Source organism: Anas platyrhynchos, chromosome 6 (assembly GCF_047663525.1).
Source record: "Anas platyrhynchos isolate ZD024472 breed Pekin duck chromosome 6, IASCAAS_PekinDuck_T2T, whole genome shotgun sequence".
NCBI classification, from domain to species: domain Eukaryota; kingdom Metazoa; phylum Chordata; class Aves; order Anseriformes; family Anatidae; genus Anas; species Anas platyrhynchos.
In genome coordinates this window covers 1,948,003-1,971,779 of record NC_092592.1, presented here as the reverse complement: position 1 = coordinate 1,971,779, position 23,777 = coordinate 1,948,003, and the positions used below count along the sequence as shown (strand labels likewise).

The 23,777-nt window shown below is 40.3% G+C and overlaps 1 pseudogene; it reads left to right on the top strand.

Moving 5' to 3' along the window:
- The window catches only part of LOC119714997 (kinesin-like protein KIF27), a 55,973-nt pseudogene extending 36,058 nt beyond the window's left edge, over positions 1-19,915 (top strand).
- The last annotated feature ends 3,862 nt before the right edge of the window (positions 19,916-23,777 follow it).

Here is a 23,777-nt window from a genome sequence, read left to right as displayed (position 1 = left end):
GGTTTAAACTGAAAGATACCCAGGTAAGCATGCCATCCACAGCTCGGAGGAGATGGTTAGGGAGATGCTAAAATAAACAGGGCAATAAAGGCTCTTGAGCAGCTCTTAAGAGTTGTATTTTCTTGAAAGATATAGGTTGTACAGAAAAGATAGAGTTGTACAGAAGTATCTGTCTTTAGAATGGTAAGACATAGTGTGTCTATACTTTGCATTTGGCTCCTAAGGGTTTTCTGGAAGGCCAACTACATTTGGAAGTAACCTTCAATCACTATTGGATCACTTACCCAGAAAAACATCTGAAAAAAAATAACATTATAATTTCTTTAATCTTTAGGCTCTTCTTTGAGATGAAAAATGAGGAGGGCCATCCTTATTTTTTTGTTTGAGAAGTGTATTAATATTATGATTGATGCTGAGATTTTACAGCCAAATCTCACAGCACACCGAAGAAAGTAATTGGATTTAAATACCCACTTTGTAAGGTAGTGTTGGTTATGGGTCCATTATTTCCTTTGGGAGAAAGAAACTTGTCAAAACAAAATCAATAGATGAGAAACAGAAGTAAAGAAACGACTGGTGGAAACCACTTTTGAAGGGAGCAGCTGATTCCCCAGAGGGCCATGCTGCCATAGCCACAGGGACCTTGACAGCCTAGAAAGGTGGGCTGACAAGAACCTCATGAAGTTCAGCAAGGGCAAGTTCCGAGTCCTGCACCTGAAGAGGAACAACTGCAGGCACTAGTGCATGCCGGGGGCCACCCTGCTGGAAAGCAGCCCTGCAGAAAAGGAGCTGGGCGTCCTGGTGGCCACCAAGTTGAACATGAGTCAGCCATGTGCCCTTCCTCCTAAGAAGGCTGGTGGTTTTGTTGGCTGCACTAGGCAAAGTGTCACTAACAGGTCAACAGATGTGATCCTTCCGCTCAGTGAGGCCACAGCTGGCGTAGTGTGTCCAGTTGCAGTTGCAAACTGTATTTTGTGGTGCGTTATACACAGCATAGGCAGCCAGTCAAAAGAGGTGATTCTCCCACCATATTTAGCATTGATGTGGCCTCACCTTGAGTATCGTGTGCTCAGGGGCACCCCAGTTGAAAAAGGATGTGAAGATAATTGAAAGTGTGAAGAGGAAGGCAACAAAGCTGGTAGAAGGGCTGGAAGGCAGGTCCTATGAGGAGAGACTGAGAACACTTGTGTTGTCCAGTCTGAAGAATAGGAGGCCAAGAGGCGACCTCATGGCTCTCAGCAACTTGCTGAGGAGGGAAGGTGCTGGTCTGTGCTGCTGGTAACTGAGGGAAGAATGCATGGGAATGGCACAAAGCTGTGGGGGATGTCCAGTTCACGCTGGACATCAGGGAAAATTTCTGTACCATGAGGATGGTCAGACACTGGCACCGGCTTCCTAGTGAGCTGTTTGGTGCCCCATGCCTGTCAGTATTCAGGAGGCGTTTGGGCACTGCCCGCAATAACATGCTGTAACTTTAGGTTAGTCCTGAAGTGGTCAGCCAGTTGGACTTGATGATCTTTGTAGGTCCTTTCCAACTTCTCTACTGCATTCTGCTTGATTCTGTTCAGTTCCGGGCTCCCCCATGCAAGAGATTCAGGGACATAATGGAAAAAGTGCAGCAGAGGGCCACAAAGATGCTTAAGGGACTGGAGCACCTCTCCAATGAGGAAAGGCTGAGAGAGATGGGACTGTTCAGTTTGGAGAAGAGGAGGCTCAGTGGGGGATTTTAGCAATGTCTTACAAATACCTGAAGGGAAGGTGCAGTGAACGTGCAGCCAGGACAAAAGGCAGAGGGCATATACTGGAACACAAGAGCTTCTAGGCAAACATCTGGAAGCACTTGTGTACTGTGTGGTGGCCGTGGCTGTGCACTGGAACAAGTTGCCCAAAGAAGTGGAGTCATCCTCTGAGACCTGCAAAAGCCACCTGGACATGGTCCTGGGCAACCTGCTCAAGGTGGCCTTGCTTGAGCCAGGGGTTAAACCAGGTGACCTCCAGAGGTCCTTTCCAGCCTCAGCTGTTCTGTGATTCCATGGTGGGAGAATCTGCCATACATACGTCACAACTTTGCAGTTCCACTCACATCTTTGAACAACAAATAAATATATGTATGTATTTAATTTTCCAACTTCAAGAATAACAATTCCTGCTTTTCCACTGGCTGAATTTTCCTTTTATTATCTAGCAGGCTCTAGCTATGGATGAAGAAGTATTCAGCCAGAAGGATCATGAATTGAAGATATTGCAGAATCAGATAAAGACATTAATACAGGAAAATGAAGAGCAACTGGAATCTTTAAAGAAGGCTGAAGAAAGACATAGATTACAGGTATTTTTCCTCTGGCATATATTACATATATCTATATCAAACCATCCGTCCACTATAGGAATGTACTCATGATTTCAAGACAGATCCTTCAGAATTTTTTTGGATGTAAACACCTACCAGTCTTACAAGCACCTTGTTTGAATTAGAGCTGTATTCCCTAATGAGCTGAGATCATCTAGTGGGTAAATCACAGTACTGTGATTCCTGAAGTTTGTGTATCAGCCTAACTGTGCCACAGCCTTCCTGTATGATATTAAGTGATTCATTCACCCTCTCTTTGCTTCCTGCCTTCCTCCAGATCTGTGTTGTTGCTAAGTTGTTTCAGGACGATTCATGATTTAGGACTTGAAAGGCTTTAAAAGATTGTTTAGAATCTCAAAAAGACCATCAAGTTCCTACAGAATGCTTTAATTGAAAGGCTGTGTAGAAACATGCTTTGTTATATCTTTTATTCAGTGTGAGAGTAAAGTATTGTTGCTTTTTGACTTTTTAAGACAGAATTTCATCCTAGTATTCTGAGAGTTTACTATTACAAGAAGCTGAGTGACACAGTGGAAACACTGCTTGCCTCCTTCCCTCTCTAGATCTTGTATATGGTAATGAAATTGTAATGGGTAGTAAGTGAATAGCATTTCAAGATCCAGGAGACCATATATAGGATAGTTGATAGATCTGACTTTATAGGATGATAGATCTGACCTTTTTTAAAGGGAACAGCATAAACATGGCTAGTTAGTACTCTTCTCCTTTTTCTCCTTTTTTTCCTTATTCTCCTTATTCTCCTTTTCCTCCTTATTCTCCTTTTCCTCCTTTTCCTCCTTTTTCCTCTTCTTTGCTGATGGCTTGGGGAGAGTCAATGAATGAAAGGTAAGTACACTGGTCACCATCTTTTCCTTCCCTCTGTAACTTTTTTTCTGTTCTGTCATCTCTGGATAGGCTTTTTTTGTGTGTTTTCCTTTTTTAACCCATACTGCATATTGTCAGCTTATTAGACTGAAACAGTCCATGCTTCTAATACACATAGATGCTTATATACGATTATGCTTATAATTGTATCCTATGGAGGATACGAGGCAGATGTTATGAACAGAAACAGTTGTACTGTAGGCAAAAGATCGCAGCTCTCACTTTTACTTAAAAACAGAAAAATCAGTATAATAATTAAATCAAATGCTTGTGTCAAATGGCTTAAAGTTGTATGCACAGGAAAGCGTCATTTCAATGATACATGACAGAATAAGAACTGTAAAAGTAGCATGTAAATGTTTGTACCCATGTATTTATGTAACAGGTTATGCACTATGGGGATGTATGTACAAGGGCATAAGGGACAGAGTCTTATAGGGATTAAAAAAAAAAAAAGTTGTAAGGTGGAGTTGCCCATTACTACTTCCACAATCATAAAATGTATGGTATTGACATATATATTCTTTTTGCTATGACACAGAAATATTATGTATTGTATTCCAACAAAATGTCAATTTGTGGGGCATTGTCTATGTATGGGGAAAGGACTTGCAGTCTAAGAAGATGAGAAAAAAAGAATAAATAAAAAATATATGATTCAAAGTAGGAGAATGCATACTTTAGTTAACTATCTCTAGCTGTTATTCAAATTTCCTGTTGGTAGGCAAGATTTTCGATGTATTCTGAAAGGAACAGAGAAGACTGAAAATTGTATGGTCTTGGCCTTATGGATAAATCAGTTCAGTGAAGATATGTAATTTTGAACAATGCACAGAGATTGCTGTAGGAAAGGCAAGTAAGTTCTTCAAACTAGCATTACCGACAAATTTGAGGCTGGGTGGAAAAAAAAGTAACGGTTGATACAGGGGATCCTGGGGTCACGTACAATTTTATGAATGTTAATTAATAAAAATAATCTTTCAAGTTGGACCACTCCAAGAGGAAGAGGAAGCCTACATGTATGTACATTTCATTCTTTAAACTCAGACCATGTGCTTCATTTGAACATTTTTCTTGAATTACCGTTTTATTTATCCATGAACGCACAAATAAGGCAAGCAAGGGCTGATAAATATGTCATCTACTTCTCACTAGATGTCTAAATCTAGCTGACATAATTTATATAGGACAGGTCCTTTAGAGACAAAAATGTCTCAAAAAAATGATTGGAGTTTGGGGAGAGGTAAGATTCTACCTGTCATGCTGGAGAATTTTCAGTTTGTTGCAGAATTTGCCTGTGCACTGCAGAAGAATTTAGAGTTAGTGAATGATATACAAGAAGACTGACCTTTATAATGAATTTAGAAAGGTATGATGCAAACCTGATGATCAGCAACCGTTTTTGTTTTTGTTTTTTTTTCATATGAGAATGAAAAAATGGTGGAACAGCAAATCCTTATTGATCAGCTAAAAGAAAAATTAGAGAAGTTTATGGTTGTGAAAACTTGGGACTTCTCAAGTGCTTGTGGAGATGGGCCTGCTGTTATGGCATCTGCAAGAAGGCCATACAGTGTCCCACTCACAAAGAGTCTGCTACACTCGCTTTACCCATCTTCAGGGACAGAGACACGAAAGGTAAGGTCTACCTAAGCATTACATTTTTTTTAACAGTTATTGTTCAATAATTCTATTGGGCGTGACAAATTATGGTGACCTCTTGTCAGCTGCTGTTTAGCTTTGAAGCATTTTAGCATTGAAGACTGAAAAAGTACTTTTGAATGTCTTGCAACACACGCTATGTCCCAGTTGTCCAAAATCTATGGGCTTACATTTTGAATCCCAGAATGGCTGGAGTTTGAAGGGACCTTTAAAAATCATCTAGTCCAACTCTGCCATGGACAGAGACACCTTTCACTAGATCAGGTTGCTCAAAGCCCCATACAAATTGACTTAAAACACAGAATTTATCACAGTCATAAAGCTGTAGTCTTTAGTGATCTTTTTGTGCAATGTTTAACAGTTCAGATAGGAAGCATTACCAAAATGAATGATTATTCTGTACTGATAAACTGAACATTTTGGGTAATAAGTTGATAACAGTACCTTCTTTTGCACTTGGGACAAGTGTTCTAAGCAGAACCTTCTCTTGCAAAACCTTCTGGTACACAGGTACTCAGAAATATTATTTAAACACCTGCAATTCTGCATACAAGGTCAGGTAGTGAAAGACTTTTAAACTGAAATACTATTGGAATATCAATAAAGAATTACTGAACTATTCCAAGTGTTTTTTTGGTGCTTTTTGGCAGGTGTATACCAGTCCCCCTGCTTTTTCCCTGGCTCGGATGATGGCAGGATTCCGTGCTTGTAGCCAGATGATACTGAGCTACATAGAAGATCAAGATGAAGTCCTTCACTGCCACCTCTCTATCAGAGTGATGAAGAGAAAGAAAATACAGACAGTCAAAAGTAATTTATTTATTTTTTTCTCATTTAGGTAATTTTTTCTTTAACTTTTGTTACAGATAAATATATAGCAAATACAATATTACTGCCTAATCCTACTGTAATGTGAGGCCATTTGTGATACTACTTAAAATAAATTTGCAGGACCAACTAGGCATATTATGAAACTAGTTTAAAAACCACGTTTTTTTGATGCGATAAAGATTGCATGATCTTTGTTTTGGGGACATCATCCAACAAGATCAAGCATGGGAAGAAGAAGGTGCAAATGCTTATGTAAGCTTTCTCAGTTTGGCACTCTTCTCTTTAGTATCATGTACTTTATATAAAGTTAAAAGAAAAAAAAATCCCTTTGTGTTTAGAATGTATCATGTTTTCCATTCTTTCTTAGGCATTCAATAAACCAAAAATGGACACGAAAACAGGCTTCTCTGTGCTTTCCCTTTGAGCAAAGTGACATGAAATGTCAAGTTGACAAGTCCAGCTTATGTGACAAATCTGTGCCACAGACTGATACAGCCACAGGTAAAATGGAAGTCATGAGAGTAAATTGTGTTAGATATAATACTAGAATATGCAATAATGTCTTTATCACATGTAATTATTTTTCTCATCAAAATGTCTTTATTTGCTACAAATACTTTTTTCATTATAGCTCAACATAAATTTATTTTTTAATTATTTTCCTTTTCCCTTTTCTGAAATTGACATCAGTGACCTTAATGTTTGAGTACTACTTACTAGCGAGAAAGCACTTGACCTACAAATCTAGTACTAGTTCAAGAAAAGGAAACATGCTATTATTTCATCAGAGATGCACTGAAAATGCTTAAATTAAATATGTTTTTTCTCTCTCAGATTAGCATTCATTAGCATTCTTGAAATGCTAATGCATGCTGTCATTTCCGTATTTAGACGGCAGGGAAAAGACTCTTTGCAATACTCTCTCCTTTTGGCTCTTTCGCTTCATTTGTAAGAATTCTATACATACTATATTTCAGATCACTGTCTTTTGGCTAAAGAGTGTATTCCTTTTATTCCTTTTTTATTCCTTTTTTTTTTGGTCTCCACATTGCTTTGTTTTCTTTCAAGGTGAAGAAATCGGCTGCCTCCAGAAAAGTCATGTTTTTAACATGCAGAAGTTAAAGAATTCAGAGTTGAGACTCACTGAGGCCAAGCAAAAAATGGGAGAACTTGCACTTAACATCAAAATGAAAGAAGAACTTATTAAGGAATTAGTAAGAACAGGTAAGTGACTGAAAAATTGAAATGAAGACATTAAGAAATAAGCAACAAAAAAGACACAAAACTTCTGAAGACCTGCATATCTTAGTTTTTGGGTAATTTTCTTCTGCGGGAATACTTCTGGTAACTTACAGTTTCCTAACTTCTATGAATTACTTGCTATGAGTGCATTGAAGGCTGCAAATTTTTATTGTGTCCTACTCAGCTGTGATCTGCAGATTTGTTTGTTAAATATTTTTTGTGTTTTGTAGCTTATTGTGTTTGTCCACCTATAGCGTAATTTTTCATGTATGCTTAGTGCAACTGATCTCTTCATGGACATGTGTTTGTCACCCAGTGTCTGGGATAGGAGAGAAGATACGACACTGTGCTGGGAATGCTTGCATTGCCATCATAGCAGTAGAGAAGCAGGAGTCAGAAGTGGATGAGGGAAAAGGTCAGTGTCCCTGTTAGCCTATATCATTACACACCTGTCCTGATATATATATGCTTGCCAGAAACTTATCATTGTGATGACCCTAAAGATCTGTGCTTAGCTGTTTCAATCACACTCTTCTAGTGTGTACATATTCTCCTGAGGCAGTCTTTTGGCATTGAGAAACATTGTGCGCCCCCAGTAACAGTACTTACGGAATCCCAAACAAAGCAAATCAGATTGCCCGAACAGGGCAAATCAGTAGAAACACAATCGAGAGTTTTTTGCTGATTACGAAGTTGAAAGCTGAGAAATATGTAGCATATTCTTCTGGGGAACAAACAAACAAACATACAAACAAACAACAAAAAACATAATAATACAGGCAAGCTATTTTGTCAAGGACTGCAGTAGGCAGAAAATTTTCACTTGATGTGGCACTCAGGTGTTACTTTCTTTGGTGACATCAGATGATTTATGAAGAGTTCAGATTTAAGATTCCTTTGTTCATCTATATTTCAGTGTTATAAGGGAGCTGTTTGTTTAGGTTTGGAAAATGTCTCAGAAATTTTTGGTTTAATCAGGATGAAGTAAGTAACGATTCAATTACAGGTTTAAGTGATACATTGCAAATTATTAGCTTGCTGTTTTAAAACTATTTGGATATGATGTCTTTAAGGTAAGGATGCAGAGTGTGTAAGCAGGCAATATTCTTTGACGATAACTAAACCGGAGCAAGAATCCGAGCAGCCCAAAATGGAACTGGCCGAAACTCAAAAGCAGCTTCAGGAGCTGGAGAATAAGGAGCTGAGAAAGCCAAGCTGCAAAGAGAGTTCCGAAAGAAGATGGATGCAGATAAGCTGAAAGTGCAGGTATTTCCAATATGACCATTAGGATTTGCAAATTCCTGTCTCAGCATCACCTTTGAAATCCGTACACTCTGCTTGTGAAACTCTCACCAGCTTCACACAATTGAAGCTAGTTGGATTGAAGTAGCCAATGAGAACCTTCACACAGTTATACCCACTACTATTTAACAACTAAGTAGTTAGATAGTTCTGTCTTTGATGATTTTACGAAGGCTCAGAGACCTTAGAGATAATGTGTGATTGTTGTGGCAAAATGTAGCAAGTCTTGCTCACTGTCCTAACTCAGTGAAATAGAGAATTAACCTGAGTCGGGTTTTAGTTTTAAGTTTTCCTGTTGTTAAGCTGAAATTTTCCATGAACATACAGGCCTTACAGAAGAAGAAGCAAGACACTAAGAATCTGGCTTCTCTATCTAACCAAAGTGAAAAACGAGCAATAGAACTTGAGCAGAACGTGGCTCAGATGAAGCATCAGCAGACCCTGCTAGAGAAAAGACTGCGTGAGGAGAGTGAAAAAAAAAAGCAACTAGAAGCAGAGCTTCAGCGGGACCAGCTACAAATTAAAGTAGGATTCTTTCTGTTTCCTTACGACAAAGAATAAGATCAACCAGTTTGACCTTTGTTTTCCCAAAGGCAATGTACTATACTACCAGATTTTGTCCTTTTAAGTAATTGCTTACTTGACACTGAAGAAATTGTGTATAAGTATTTTCACAGAAATCTTCATTCTTCCTTTCTCTTCAGCTATTTTTTTGAATGTTATTATGTGATGTCTAGCCCTGAGTTGCAATTTTGCATGTAAATTAGTTCAATATTTCTGATTTCATGATTGTGTAGATTCTGTCATTAAATGTGTTTGAAAAACACACTGACTGAGGCAGAAAGAAAGTTTTGTTTGTTTGTTTTTGTTTAGAGGAACTTCAGCTTAAGATGGAACAGCAACAGAAGATTCTTAAAGACAGAGAGATTGCTGCATTTAAAAAGAAGAAAAATAACTTGGTGTGGACTTTACAGAAATCAGAGGTAGCTAATCTATTCCAAATCTGTGTGGACACTGAAAAGAAAGGTGTCTTTATTCACCCTGTGTCATCTTTGTAAAGCGTTTGGAAGAAGAGTATTCCGTCCTCCCTCCCCTGTTTTTTTTTTTTAAATTGTTATTTTTTTGTTGTAGCAAAAACTGAGACAAGTCAAGAAGCTCTTTAACTGGTTTTGAATGAACGAAAGGAGAGGGCTGTAATGTCTTTGTTTTTTCTATGACTTGTCAAAGGTAGTAATTCAGATAGCTGGAAATTCAACAAGTTTGGTTGTCTGGTAGGTTTGAAGGTGATTCTGCTGAGCTCTGTTATAAATGTTGCATGGTTTGTTTGTTTATTTCTTTTCCCATCTGACAAATATGACAAATGGCTATGGTTTTGGTTGTTCATGACAGTGTTAGAATAGTAGGTTTCCTGTGCAACAGTGCTACCTGCATGATTTCAGAACTAGACATTGGAACATGAGAATTTCATGAGTTAACCAAAGTCTTTAGAGATGAAAATCAATTTAAAAAATGAAATAAAAGCAACTTCTTAGCCATACCAGCAATATGCCCACTGATAAACCATTGCTTCAGAAGAGACTTATAATAGACTCTGCTAGCAGGATCAGAACTCCCATTTTTTCTTTCTTTCAGCATCAGAGTTTCTCATCACGATGTGTTTTTCCACAAATCTTGGTCTTGGGCAAGAATCATGCAATGAGGATGGGCTAGCTGATTTCTTGTGGTACCTTTCAAACTTAGTTGTTGTCATTCTATATATGACATCTATTTCTATAACTGTTTTTAGGAAAATAATACATTTCCTTAAAAGCATCTGATAAAATTGTTTGCATAAGATGTAGTAATATAACATTGCTGAGCCTCTCCTTAAGTCAGTCCTATTTCTGTATTATCCTGAATCAGGATTCTGTTGAACACTTAATGTTAAGAATTGAAATGTTGATTTCTCACGTTTTATCAGTTACTCTAAAAGAGGAAAAACATAGTCATAAAATTCTGACCCAAATAGTCCTCGTTAATGCTCTCTGGATCTCTGTTTAAATTGTAGAAGTTAGAAGAGCAAAAGAAATGGCTGGATGAAGAAATGGAAAGAATTCTTCAACAGCACCAACAGTTAGCGGAGCTAGAAGAAGATTTAAAGAAAAGAGAAGCCATTGTAGCTAAAAAAGAAGCATTATTGCAAGAGAAGAGCCTCCTAGAAATCAAGAAACTGAGATCTAGCCAGGTGATTTAAGAAAAAAAAAAGAAAGAAAGAAAGAAAGAAATTTAACACAATTGTAGAGCTGCCTGAAAAGACTATGGGAGGAGGGCAGCCGGATAACAGAAGAGGTTTAAGCCATGCGACTTGTATCTCTAGCGCTGCCATTACATTATTGTGTGGCTTGATCAAATGAACATTTTAAACATGAATAATAGAATGTAATAACCTTTATTTACATGATATCCCCTAAATTCTAACAACAAAACAAAATCTGACTTCCAAAGTTCTGTTATTGCAGCACATTAAATAACGATATCTAAAAAATTGCTCAATGCCTGCAAAGTAGAGAACATGGCAGAGAAACATTCTGTATTATTTACTTTGGCTACTGAGAAACAGAAATTGAAATGTCATTGTCACCGTAATGACTAACTCATGTAAGATATGTAGAAAACTGCACATTGCTTTTCTTTGTTTTCTTTCATCTTTTGATTAAATAGTAAATTTTATGGTAGCTGTCTACTTAGCCTAAATGGCGTCCCTTTACAAGAAGTAGACAGGTCTTCCACTTTAGGATGCGACAGTCTCATGTACATATTTATGGGGAAGGAGTTTTATACTTACGGTTTCTTTCATTCTTCCTCTTATTTCTTTCTCTCTCTCTCTCTCTTTTTTTTTTTTTTTTTTTAAAGGCTTTAAACAAAGATAGTATGAAATTGTCTACTCGTTTAAGTATGCTGGACCAGGAATTGTGTGATAAAGGTATGCAGCTTCAGGACAGCACTACTGAAGATAAGACAGACATTCTGGAAAAAATTCAGGTTCTTCAGAAGGAAAGGGATCAGCTACTCAGAAGAAGAAATAGTGTGGATGAGAAACTGAAAGAGGGTAACTGAAAAGTGTTGTCAGCTGAAGTAAGTAACTATCTCTGAGATACATCAAAGTTTTAGGCAATGTTGTATAATAAATTATTCCAATCATGACCTAAAATGTCTCCCAGTATTAGACAGTAGAGAATCAAGGAACTGAGGTTGGGTGTTTTTGTTAACAGCCGACATGAAAGTACTGCTATAATGGCACTACTTCCATAACAGTGAACAACATATACTTTCAGAGGAACTTACTTACTTTAGCTAGAGTCCGGACAAATGTCGCTGGCCTAACAATTCTATAATTAGAAATAATGAAACAGGATGTCCATCAATTTATCTTAGGCAGCTATTTTCCTATCAGGACATAGAACAAGGTGAAGTAAATAGTGATGTCCCTTGATTTTTTTTTTTCATAGGCTTTTGTGAAAGACCAAACCTCACCTGAAGGCCTCCATATAGTTACAATGAAAATAAGCCATATTGTGGATGTTACACACTTGAATTGATCAGTATAATTAAGTTGAAGATTGAATAAATTGATGTCAAATACACAGTTTTGTTTTAGGTCTTGAGAAGCAGCAGTTGGGGCCTATTACTGAGCTGATAACATGCCAGAAAGAATCCTATTTGCTTCACTCCACAGAATCTTCTGCAATACTTCAGGGCATGAATTTCTGCCACCTTCCTGCACAGATAATGGTCACCAAACTGCTTACAGATCTGATTGGTTCATTAATCGCTAATTAGAAAACTAGTTCAACTGAAAAAGTAATAGAAGTCATCAAATTGTGGGGAGGGGAAAATGGAGGAAGAATAGAATGTAGGCTTTTGTGGTGATGAACCATTTGTTTGAACTCTGGTCTGTGGAAGGGATATCAAGACATTTCCTGCTTGCTCCAAGCAGGTTCTAGATTTGTACTCTTCCTCTTATTTTTCCCATTCCATTCTCTGTACTACTACTAGTTAGTCTTGCTCTTCAATTTAGATTCACCTTTGAGAATGAAGTTAATGTCTTATGCACACAAAGGTTTGTTTTGTACTTTTTTTACAATCTCACTCCTGTGTTTCTGTGTAGGAAGAACATGTCCTTTTGCAGCTGGAAGAAGGAATTGAAGCCCTGGAGGCTGCTATTAATTACAAGAATGAAAGTATTCAGAGTCGCCAGTACTTGCTTAGATCCTCTTCACAGATCCTTTCACAGAGTGAGGATAATGGAATAGGAAAACTAGTTTCCTTGTCTGCTGATGAGCTCAGAGCTATCCTCTTCAAATACTGTAACAAGGTTTGCTTTGGCTAATGATCAATATTTTATCCTATTACCTGTTATTGCGCTAAATAGTTAAATGAAATAGTGTCAAGAAGTAAAGTCAATTTAATCCACTTTCCTTGAAAGCCTGCTTAGGTTACTCACATCTGTTGTTAATTTGGATATTTTGCATCTTGACATCAACATAAAAAAGGATGCTTTTCTATTACTTGTTTGTATCTTGTTTTGGTGTCATTAGCTTAAAAGGTGTTGCAACTCTGGAAATTTCCTTGCTCCTTTCCACTGCTTTATGCTGCTAACTTCTCAAGTAGCAACATATTTAAACAGTGGTGTCGTATTGAAATTCTTCCCACCTGCAGTCTTTATTAACCTCAGGATAGTATTTCTTTTTTCCAAATCCATTATAAAATCTTTCTGCAAACAAGCGCTTACCACCATATACTGAAGAATCGTAATGACACCTGGAAACATAAAAAAGAAATGCATTAGGACTTGGTGTCTCTCTTTGCCCATGGGTGAACCTTGGGTGATTTTGTGAACAAGTTGTCTGTGGTACACAAATTGGCAGTTTTCCAGAAACAGGAAAAAAACTCGTATCAGTTTAAGTTCTGCACAGGGCATTAAAAAATCCACTAGTCCATGTGATCAAAATCTACAGAGCTCAATTCTGAAGTGTGAACTCGTGTCAGCAGGCAAATCTGTTTCCAGTATAAGCTTACAGCTTATACAGACAATTGCTTTTGTATCCATTCATCTATTAAGCAGAACTGTAAAAGCATTTGTTGAAATGGTTTGATAGAAGTGTATTAGATTGTCTTAGATTGTTGGCCTGCAAGAGTCTGAACGTAAATTACAACTGCAGACTGAAGAACAGGAGATGAAGGTCATAGACCAGGAAAATATAATACGTGAATTGGAATCTGCACTTGAGCACATCAAGTTGCAGTGTGACAGGCAGCTGACGCTACAACACAGAGAACATGAGAAAAAACTACAGTTGATACTGCATCATTTCAAGGGTGCTTGTTTGTTTTCCAAGGGGAATTGTACAGCAGATATTATCTTTAGTCACTGTTGAGAAATACTGTGTTTTATATGAAAGAAAAAAGAAGATATGAGGTAGAAAGATAACATTTTGGCTGTTACTAATTCTGATGTCGTGTAGGATGCTGATGAACAGACACAAGGTGCTTGTATAAAAGAAAAAAGCTGACCATTTTTAAAAAACGGTCAGAATTGTCACATTTTTATATTCAATTTGTTGACATTGGAAAGGTGAAAGATAGCAATCCCATTGATCTTTATCCTCTAAATGCTCCTATTAAAATGGAGAATTGGGGTTGGCATGGGCTTTTTGATCCTCTGTCATACTAGTTTAAATGTACACCCTGAAAGCAGAGTGTCAGCAAAATACAGGACATTCTCTAGCTGGGCATCTTGATTTTGGCACAGAGAAGTGAAGTGAAGATTTGATTCTCATACTAGTTTTACTTGCCCTAGAACAAGATGGTGAAGGTATTGCAGAAACCTTGAAAGAGTATGAAGTAAAAGTCCAGCAACTGGAAAAAGACTTCTTTTATTCTAGAGAAAACCAGCAGAGAGCTGAAGAAGAAATTGAAGAGCTTTTTTGGAGAGTCACCCCATCAACTAATGGCACCTACTAAATGTAAGTACATGATCTTAAAATGCTTTTGTGTTTGTCAGTAGATCATTTGAGGGGTAGCAAACAGAGAGAAGTATATCAGATAGACATAAAACTCATATTTTTACTGAACTAACTCTTATCCAGGAACGTACTATGTCTCCCCACACTTGCAAAGGAGAGACAACATCAGTTTGTAATAGAAGCAGTGGTATAACACTGTTCTAAATTCGTGTTTGGTTTTCTGTGGATTCGAGCATAATTTCAGAAGCTACAGTCTCACACTGTTGTGGTTGAGAAAACGGTATTTTATGATCTGAAAGACTCTGAATGGCATTATAATTAACAAATGTGTAATATGCTATGCTTTTAGATGCCAGTATTTTAAACAATCAACTTGATTTTGCTGCCAGCACTTGATTTCATAGAAGTTATTTCTTGGAAGATTGTCAATGAGGAGGTCCATACTTCCAGTTAACTAAAATCATTCTTTATTAAGGTTAAAAGACCTACATATTTGTAGTAAGAAGATAAGCTTCCTAATGTGATCTATGCTTTGACCAAAAAAAAAAAAAAAAAAAAAAGGACCAACAAACAACTATGAAAAGTTTTTTTGATTGTTCCAGGTCCTACTAACCACAACTCAAACTTAAAATGAAGTAGTTCTAGTGTAGAAGCAAAAATGGTTTAATCATTGTCATTATCTTGGTTGTCTTACACCTCACACTGCCACCACCACCACTTCACACGCACAGTGCAGCCTTCTTGGCCCCGTGTTTCGTCTTAAGGCTCAGCGTGACTCATTCTTCCTCTTAACTGATGGTTCTATTTCGTCACACTTGAGGTAGTGCCATGTCTTTGTAACACGTAGATGCTGGTCACATATGCATCTGTTGCTACCAGAGTGAATTGAGGTTTAGCTCTCCAGGCAGGATAATAAGCCTAGAGGTTCATTACTCTAAAGTATGCTGTGGCGGTGTGAACATGAATATTGCACAGGTTGGACTGTAAATGAGCATGGGGAAGATTATTCTGTGTCTAATACACAAAGAAGCATGTAGTCCAGGACATGTTTTGCTGTGAGGAAACATCCATCGCAGCCAAACTGTAGCGAAATGTAGAAGGGTGAATGTCCCTGTGAATTTCTAACTTTTTCAAATCCATATGTTGTAGCGTTTGTAAGAAGCGCTCAGTATTTTTGTATAATTACCTTTAGTTATCTTTCCTCTGAATATATTTTGGGGCATAATACAATGTAATAAAAAAGTGATGAGCTTTAAAAATAACAAAAATCCCTGTGTACATTAAAGTCACATTCAAAGACTATGTTTTGTGTGTTCTGCTAATGAAATTGCAGACTACTTTTGAAAATACGAAGAATTTCATATTTTACTGTCATGGTTCAGTTGTTTTAAGATTGCCTAAATTGCAAGTTAGAATGGTGAAGCTTGTATTACAAGCAAAGAGCCAGCGGAAAGTAAAAGACACAGTCTTTTACTTCCTCGTCTTTCGGGTCCTTAACATACAATGGTGCTAGCTCAGACCTAGGAATCACCAGTCTTTATCTTGTTCCCTGTCTCAAGTCCCCCCTTTTCTTGAGCCTAAGCAAATTATTTGGCTTATTACAATCCTTCTTGATTAAAAGTTTTCATTAAATTCTTACCAGTTTTGACTTGGTGCTTGTTTCAGTTACACTTCCAGGTATCATAATCTAGTCCTTCATACAGCACCAAAATGCACATTGTACCACTACACAAGTCAAGACTACTACTCTTAAAAAGAAGATCAGGATTCCTCTAAACGATTGCTTAAGCCAAGAAAAGTTGGGTAACCAAAAGGTTATTTTGTTGCATAATTCTCGAAAACCCCAGGAGGTGTCATCTTGAATTACCTTACGTAATCACCTTAGACTAATCACCTTATTACCGTAGTCTTTCCCCAAATGTTTTCGTGCTCAGTCTCAATTCCTCCTGCCTCATTTACACACGTATAGCAACTAATATTGATTAAAGTGCATCCTTCCCCTTGGGAGGCAAATAAAAGGTCTAATGCCTAAAACATTGATTTGTTCTAGTTGCTTGCACCAAACTGTAAGATGTTGTTGCAAATATTGGTTTCCTAAATGGGTTAGATCTTCTCCTTTGTCCGGCCTTTGGTAAGGCCTGCCATACAATATCTCCAAAGGGGCTTAGTTTGACCAAGTTTGCTCCTGGGGGATGAATGGAGCCCGTGGTAGGGAGCCGTGTGGGAGCAGTGCTTGAGGAGCTGCTGCCTTTGGCAGCCCCTGCAGGCTCACTTCGGGAATCCCGTGTGAAGGATGAAGTTCTGTGTTTTTTGTTTTGTTTTTCTTTTGTTTTGTTTTGTTTTGTTTTTCTGAAGAAACCGGGTGTTTAAGAAGGAAATGCAGAGTTGCCTTTGTTTGGCACTCGATGGTCTTGAGGTCTCTTCCAACGTAGACATTCTGTGATTCTGTGAAGTCACAAATGCCAAGGCATCACACTGGCTGGCTCTGCAGCACAGATGCCAGGAGTGCCGCTTGGCATGGCGGCGGCGGCGCGGTGCCCCAGCCCCAGGCCCGTCCCAGCCCCAGCACACGTTGCCCTCCGCTCCCCCATGGAGCCCCCCGCCGCCTCAGCAGCCCCGCGGTGGACGCCCCATGGCAGAGCCGCCCCCGAGGAGAAGGAGCCCGCAGCCCTCTGCCCGCACCGCACCGCACCAAGCGCCGCGCAACGGCTGCCACCACCGCGGGGGCTCCTGGTGTGAGCGGCAAGCGGTGGCAAGGGGGGGCTGCGCTTCCTGAGTCGAGCTGCTGGACACCGGCTTGCCTGGGCAATTGCCCATGTTGCTGAAGAGGCAACAGAGCCAAAGCCCTTGGGGCTGAAGATCCAGCACAGCTGGGGAGGCTTTGGCATTTCTGCACAATGCTGCTCAATCCTGCTTGGGAGCCCAGCCTCAGGTGCGGAATGAAGCCAAGCAAGCTTGAGGGAAACTGTGTGCTGGTAAGTTGTCAGTTCTTGCTTTCTTTTTCATTCCTCACGCCTAAGAAAACCTAACTCTTTCAAGCACCTGTTTGAAGACACGGTTTGATGGACTTGATTCTGGGTGTGCTCCTTAAGCTTGTTTGGCAGCTGTTGAACCCCGCTACACTTGCAGGAGACCTATGCTCGAGTTGATGCTTGCTGTGATCAAGCGGTGTTCTTTTGCTCTTCTTTGCTTTGGTGATGGCGGGTGAGGTTGCAAAGAGTTTTCAGGAGAATTCTTCTTTTCCTTTGCAGAATCCCAGACTGCGTATTAGAGCTGATCTTCATCTCTGCTCGTAAAAGCTTCATGGGCCAAAAGAGAATGGAGATGAGGAAGGCAATGGAGAATGATGAGGACTGTTTGCAGTCAGCACCCGTAAGCTTTGTGAAAGAATCAGGTGCATTTCTGTAGTGGTAGAAAGCGTAGCTGGAAAGACTTCCTAAGGACGTCAAGTCCAATTCATTGTTCTCAGTTAGAGCAATCCCGTAGTTTAGACTCCTGATAAGGTATTTGTCTGTAGGCAGCTGCCAACTTGTCCAGCTAATCCAATTCAGCCTGGAAAACAAGCAAGCAAGCAAGCAATCAAAAAGCACAGAAACCTGCAGTTTATGGAGTGCAACTGTCTCCTTTCTAATCTCATGGGTTTCACCAAGTTTTGGGTGACTCCAGGGCTGGCTTGCCAGGGAGATTTTCTTGAATTGCTGGCAGATCAGCCAAAAGGGCAATACAAGGCCCTGGCTAAACACACTCTGTAGGCTGCTTCTAGATCAACAGTTTCCTTGGTTACTCCACAACCTCCACAATCTCCACTTGCTTTGAAGCTGTGAAGATTGCAAGTCCACTTTGTGTTTTTCAGCCACTCTGTGTCAAACGGTAAGAGTTTTCACTGGCTGTTAAAACAGAAAGGACAAAGAGCCCCTCCTCTGGGTCTTCAGAAGGCTCCTAAGATCCCCCAGACTGGCTAAGTAGCGACGCTCTAGTATAGATGCATCTAGATGCAGTAGAGCTAGATGGTGGGAGAGAGGCTCTAGCATGGACGTGACACGCTTTGACAGCATCTTTTCTCTGACAGCAACTTCTGCCTTGGCTCTTCCCATCAAGCCAGAGCAGTTTCTTGGCCTGCGCAACCTGCAGACTGACCTCTCGTGTGTATCCGTGCTGGACTGAGGGTAATGTTTGGAACACACACTGATGCTGTATTCACTAGAACTTTGAGAAGAGAGCGCAAGAAGCTAACCTGCATACAAGTTTCTTAGGTTTCTGTAGAGAGAGAGAGATGTACATGCATACATATTTACTTCTGTCTTTACTTCTTTCAAGACATCTTTTGTTCTCCAAAATGAATCCTCTGACTGTTACTAACGTATGGGACACACCTTGACACTCTAATGGCATAGAAATACTTTTCAGCTCATCCTTGCTATTGTTTCTGGATTGAAAAAATAATTGTGAATATGATTACCTGCTTGGAATCTTTTTTTTTTTTTTTTTTTTTTTTTTTTTAAGTATATATCTATTCTATTATGAAATCCTATAAAAAGGAGTGAACTCAAGAGGAAAAAAAAAAAAAGAAAACAATTTTATATCCACTTCTAAATTAGCTCAACAAATGAAACAGTAAAAAATGCACATAATATTTCTTCTATCCCAAGATTTCATGGTACAATAGTTCTTTGCCTAACCCTGCAATAGCCCCATAGGCATTGCAATTGCTTACTTGTGTTCTTCTCCTTTGCTTGTGTTTAGTGTTTGCTTTTCTAATGTTACAACATTGGATTGATTTACCTCTTTAGGTATCAAGAGAAGAAGGCATTTGCTTCAGAGGACAGTACTTTGATGCTTTCCAGGGCTAATGGCCAAAGTTCTCAAAGCACTTTTTTTTCTTTTTTTTTTTTTTTCCCCATCAGTGATTTATACAATCTTTCCATCTTCATTTACAACTCCGAATTTAGGTTTTAGGTGAACAAGAACCCTGAAACCAGCTGAAGCCATATCAGACATGAAGCCATATCAGACATAGTAAGGACATGTGTCCGTGAGGAAGTAATTCAGAGTGATTCTGTGGTGTCCTTTGGACAGCTTTCCTCTGGTCCTCTGCACTAAGCATCCCCAAGGGATATTTCAAAGCTCTCGGAATGATCTGTCATTCTCTCTTCCACTGGAGTCTCCATTAGAAAAGCGTGACTATTCCTTGCCCATGTGGAAAAGAAGTCCTCCTTGCATTGTTTCTAAGCAAAACCTCTTTCTTGTGTTCTATGGACAGAAACCACTTGGCTAGACAAACTCAGTCATTGCAAATGGAAGGAGTGGAACTACTTCAGCACCGTGCTTCGGCTTCTAAGCAGAACTGTAATGTAGGTGGGGACGTAGCAAGAGGACATGGCCAAGCCAGGGTGGACTTGAAAGTGCCGTGTCCGAGCCACAGCAAGAAGTCCGTGATTGCCCCTTGGAGACTGCTGCTCACCTAGTAGCACAGCAGCTGGAACGCTTCTGGATACTGCTGATGGATTGCCATGAATCAGGCAGTGACACAAGCTACGAGAACGACGGAAGTGACTGGAAGTGATGCTTCTCCCTGTTCTCCATTGCAATTTGTGAAAGAAAGGAGAAGAGAGGAGAAGAAGAAAGGAGAAGACGGGAGGGAAGGGGAGGGAATGAACAGAACGGGAGGGAGGGGAGGGAAGGGTAAAAACGAGAATGGGAGGGGAGGGAAGGGCAGGGGAGGGCAGGGGAGTTCTGGGGAGGGCAGGGGAGGGCACGGGAGGGCAGGGGAGGGCAGGGGAGCAGAGTGTAGTGGAGTGTAGGGTAGTGTATGGTAGTGTAGGGTAGTGTAGGGGAGGGGATTGTTTGGTGAGGAGAGTGTAGGGGAGCGTAGGGGAGGAGAGTATAGGGGAGTGTAGGAGAGGAGAGTGGAGTGGAGTGTAGGGAAGGGGAGTGTAGGGGAACTGAGTGAAGGGGAAGGTAGGGGAGGTGTGTGTAGGGGAGTGTAGGGGAACTGAGTGAAGAAGAGGGTAGGGGAGCAGAATGTAGGGGAGGGTAGGGGAGCAGAGTGTAGGAGAGTGTAGGGGAACTGAGTGAAGAAGAGGGTAGGGGAGCAGAGTGTAGGGGAGTGTAGGGGAACTGGGTGAAGAAGAGGGTAGGGGAGCAGAGTGTAGAGGAGTGTAGGGGAGCAGTGTGTAGGGGAGGTGTGTGTAGGGGAGTGTAGGTGAGGAGAGTGTAGGGGAGTGTGTGTGGGGGGAATGTACGGGAGTATAGGGGAGGAGAGAGTCGGGGAAGGAAGTGGAGGGGAGGAGAGGGAAGGGGAAGGAGGGAATATTGCCTTATTTGTTACCTTTTTACTGTCTTCGTGTAGAGCCGTGACAGGCAAAATAAACTATGTTGGTGAAAAGGACGTCTTTGTCTGGTGTGATTCCCGTTCCCCCAGTTTAAATTAATCAAGAATAATCTGCTCCTGATTGAGGTCTTCCCTTACTAGTGCAGTGCTAGGACCTACGTGCTCAATGTGCTGAGGATGTGCAAGAGTCTTAGAAAACAGTCAAGTTTTCCTCCCTCCTTGCTTCTTTATGAAATAAACATGATATCATACAGCACCGGGCTGTTTTTCACGACGGAAATTCACTTCTACCCTGCACAACAAAGCTTATGATATATCCAGACCAGAGCTAAGCCGTCAGCTTGGGCAGCCACTGTCAGGCGTTCGCTTCTGTCCAGTCGCCCCTTGGGGAAGCCACTTGCACTGGTTGCTTTCCTCACAAGTTTACCAGGTTTGCGTAAAGCTCCAAAGCTCAGGCCTATGCAGACACAGACCTGCTGCTCCTTTAACACACAAGAGGGGGCTATTGTTCACAACAGCTTTTCCAGTGCTTCTCTCCGTTTTTTGTTGGAAATCCAGTCCTTGCTTGCAGATTGGCTTTTTCAATTCAGTGATTAGTGGGTACTGGAAGGTTCAAAAACAACACCTGACAATCTTGTCCATACGTAGGTAAGGAGAGATCTAAGGAAGGAACAGGTTGCAATACCTAAGGCTTATGCATCGCTCAAGCTTCCAGTTGAGCTGTGAAATCCACGCCTCAGGTCACTTGAGGTACCAGGAGTCCCTGTAGAACATACAGAGGTCTCCAGCAGTGAGGTTCCCTGAGCAGAGGGCTTCAAGAGCTCCACAGGGAATGAAAAGAAGACTTGTGATATCCATGAGGAATGTGGCTTGCTCTCGGCAATAGAGACAAATTCCTTTCTGATTAATGCTCCACCCTGCTCCACTCCAGGGACGGATGCCTATGGCAACCTGGTCCCAGTACGTAGTACTAGGATGAGGTGGCAGGGACTGTCCCCATTCATTTTCTTTCTTCAGGGTGGCCATGCCTCCTCTCTGGCTGAAGGTGGGCTTCATGGACCGTGTGAAGGGGAGAGGTCTGGGGAAGGACTGAAAAACTTGAGAAATACTCTGAGGATAAATCAAAAGTTGGTTGCACTGAAGTAGATAGGAAGTGCAAATGATAGCCTGGGTAGATTTGCTGCAAAGAATCTGAAGAATCTGGGTCTGCTTGCCAGAGCACTCATCCCAGTGGCTCATGATTTCTTTTGCACAGTTTTGGTTTTTTGTTCCCCAAGTCAGGACGGAATTTTGGTAATGCTCTTACACTTACCTCATGAAAGAAAGACATGTTCTTTACTAGGTATGATTTTACCTGCTTAGATTTAGGGTACTTAGGCTATGCTATACAACTCTTCTTCACAAGAATAGTCTTCTCTATACAACTCTGTATAGTTGGTCTAATGAAATGAAAGGAACAGTGTCAATTTACAGGAACAGTGTCAATTCCAGCATTTGAAGCAGTGCTGTGGCTTCATAATTAATAGACAGCTTTTAGAAGAACAGACAAAAATGATTCTATCTATCTTTATTTCCTGTGTAGATTTACTTATGTGGTTCTTTCCCATTCATACTAATCCAGCTATTCACATACAGACCGGAGTTATGCACTAAAAAATTATGTCACTCTGTCACTTTCTGTCATGATGTAATTATTGCTTACAAGCAGCAGTCAATTGAACAAAGCCTTTCACATGACTGGCTGTCTAACAACTATGCTGCTGTTGTATTTCCCAGGTGAACCACTTCAGAATTTCATAAAAGTGAAGAAGGATGCCTATATGGTATGCTATCTGGCTACCCAGGTGTAGTCTGTTGGTTCCAAAACTGCCTGTCTTCACCTTGGGCAAAAGAACACAAGGTACTCAATATTGAAAAGATACCAGATAAGCATTAGTATCTTGAGTGTCGTAAGTACTCCAAGCCCGAAGGGAATTGCCACATTTCCTCTTGGCCAGCACAGCTGTGGTGTTTTTAATATCTTGGAAAACAAAATGATCAGGTATGCTGTGAATCAGCTGGCAATTTGCTTTGTGGCTTTTCTCATGAATTCTGCATGCTTCCTTTCTTTGGAGATACTTGACTTGTACATCCAGGTCTTTCTTCTTTAAGAAAGTAGAAGCATCTCAAAAAGCAAAAAGTTACCAAGGTGTTTGAAAACAGGAGTCCAAATCTAACAGATGTAGGGATTTATAACAGAGGAAGTGGAGGCAAAGATCAGCCATGAAATAGATCTGAGAAAAACACAGGTAGCAGTGTCACATGCGGATAAAGGAAAAGAGATAACCAAATGTCTTTCTTGAAGTGGAAAAATAATGGGGAAAACAAGACTCATGGGAAAAGCAAGCATCTTAGCTGGGATTGACAATAAGTAAAAAGCTACTACGCAGAAGTCTGTAGCTGTTGTAAAGTTGCCATGCCATTTTGCAGAGCACAACGCAAACACATCAACGTGCATTCTGGGCTTAGAGGAAGAAGCTCGTGAATTCTTGGTAGTTCTCATTCTGAAGTGAAGGGTCTGTAATGTGCATATTGAAGCAAAAGTCACACTTGTACAATATGTATAGAATTCCCTGGAGCATTTAACAAAAACACCTGACTGGTAAGGTAGGACTGGTTAGAAATGCTCGCAAGTTGGGTGACAGCTGATGACTAGGTTACAGTGCAGAGTAACCTTGGATTTCAGATGACAACATTGCAGTTGTGCCAGAAGATAAGCTGTAGATCACCTTACACGAGCATGACATTTATTTCACCCATTCTTGTAGAAAAAGGGAAGGATTAATTCATTAGGAGGAAAGAGGCACAAGAATACAGTGTGCCTCTTTGATTTGTTCCGTACCTAGTTGACATCAAGAAATACAGACCTAGAAACCCAATGACAATCTTATCTACATCTATGTCCAAAACCTAATTTGATGGAAATCTCAGAGCATGTGCTACTACAAGACTAACAATGAAGATCCTCTGCCCAGAAGAGTCTTTCAGAAAATGCTTCTCTCTACTCCAAATCGTCTCAGAGCAGAAGCCCCTGAAAGAAAAAAGAGCCTTGCTGCAGAAACACATAGCTTTCCCAGTGAAGATTGCTCAAGACTTAGTGCTGGAAGCCTGTTGTCCGAACTGAGCAAATGAC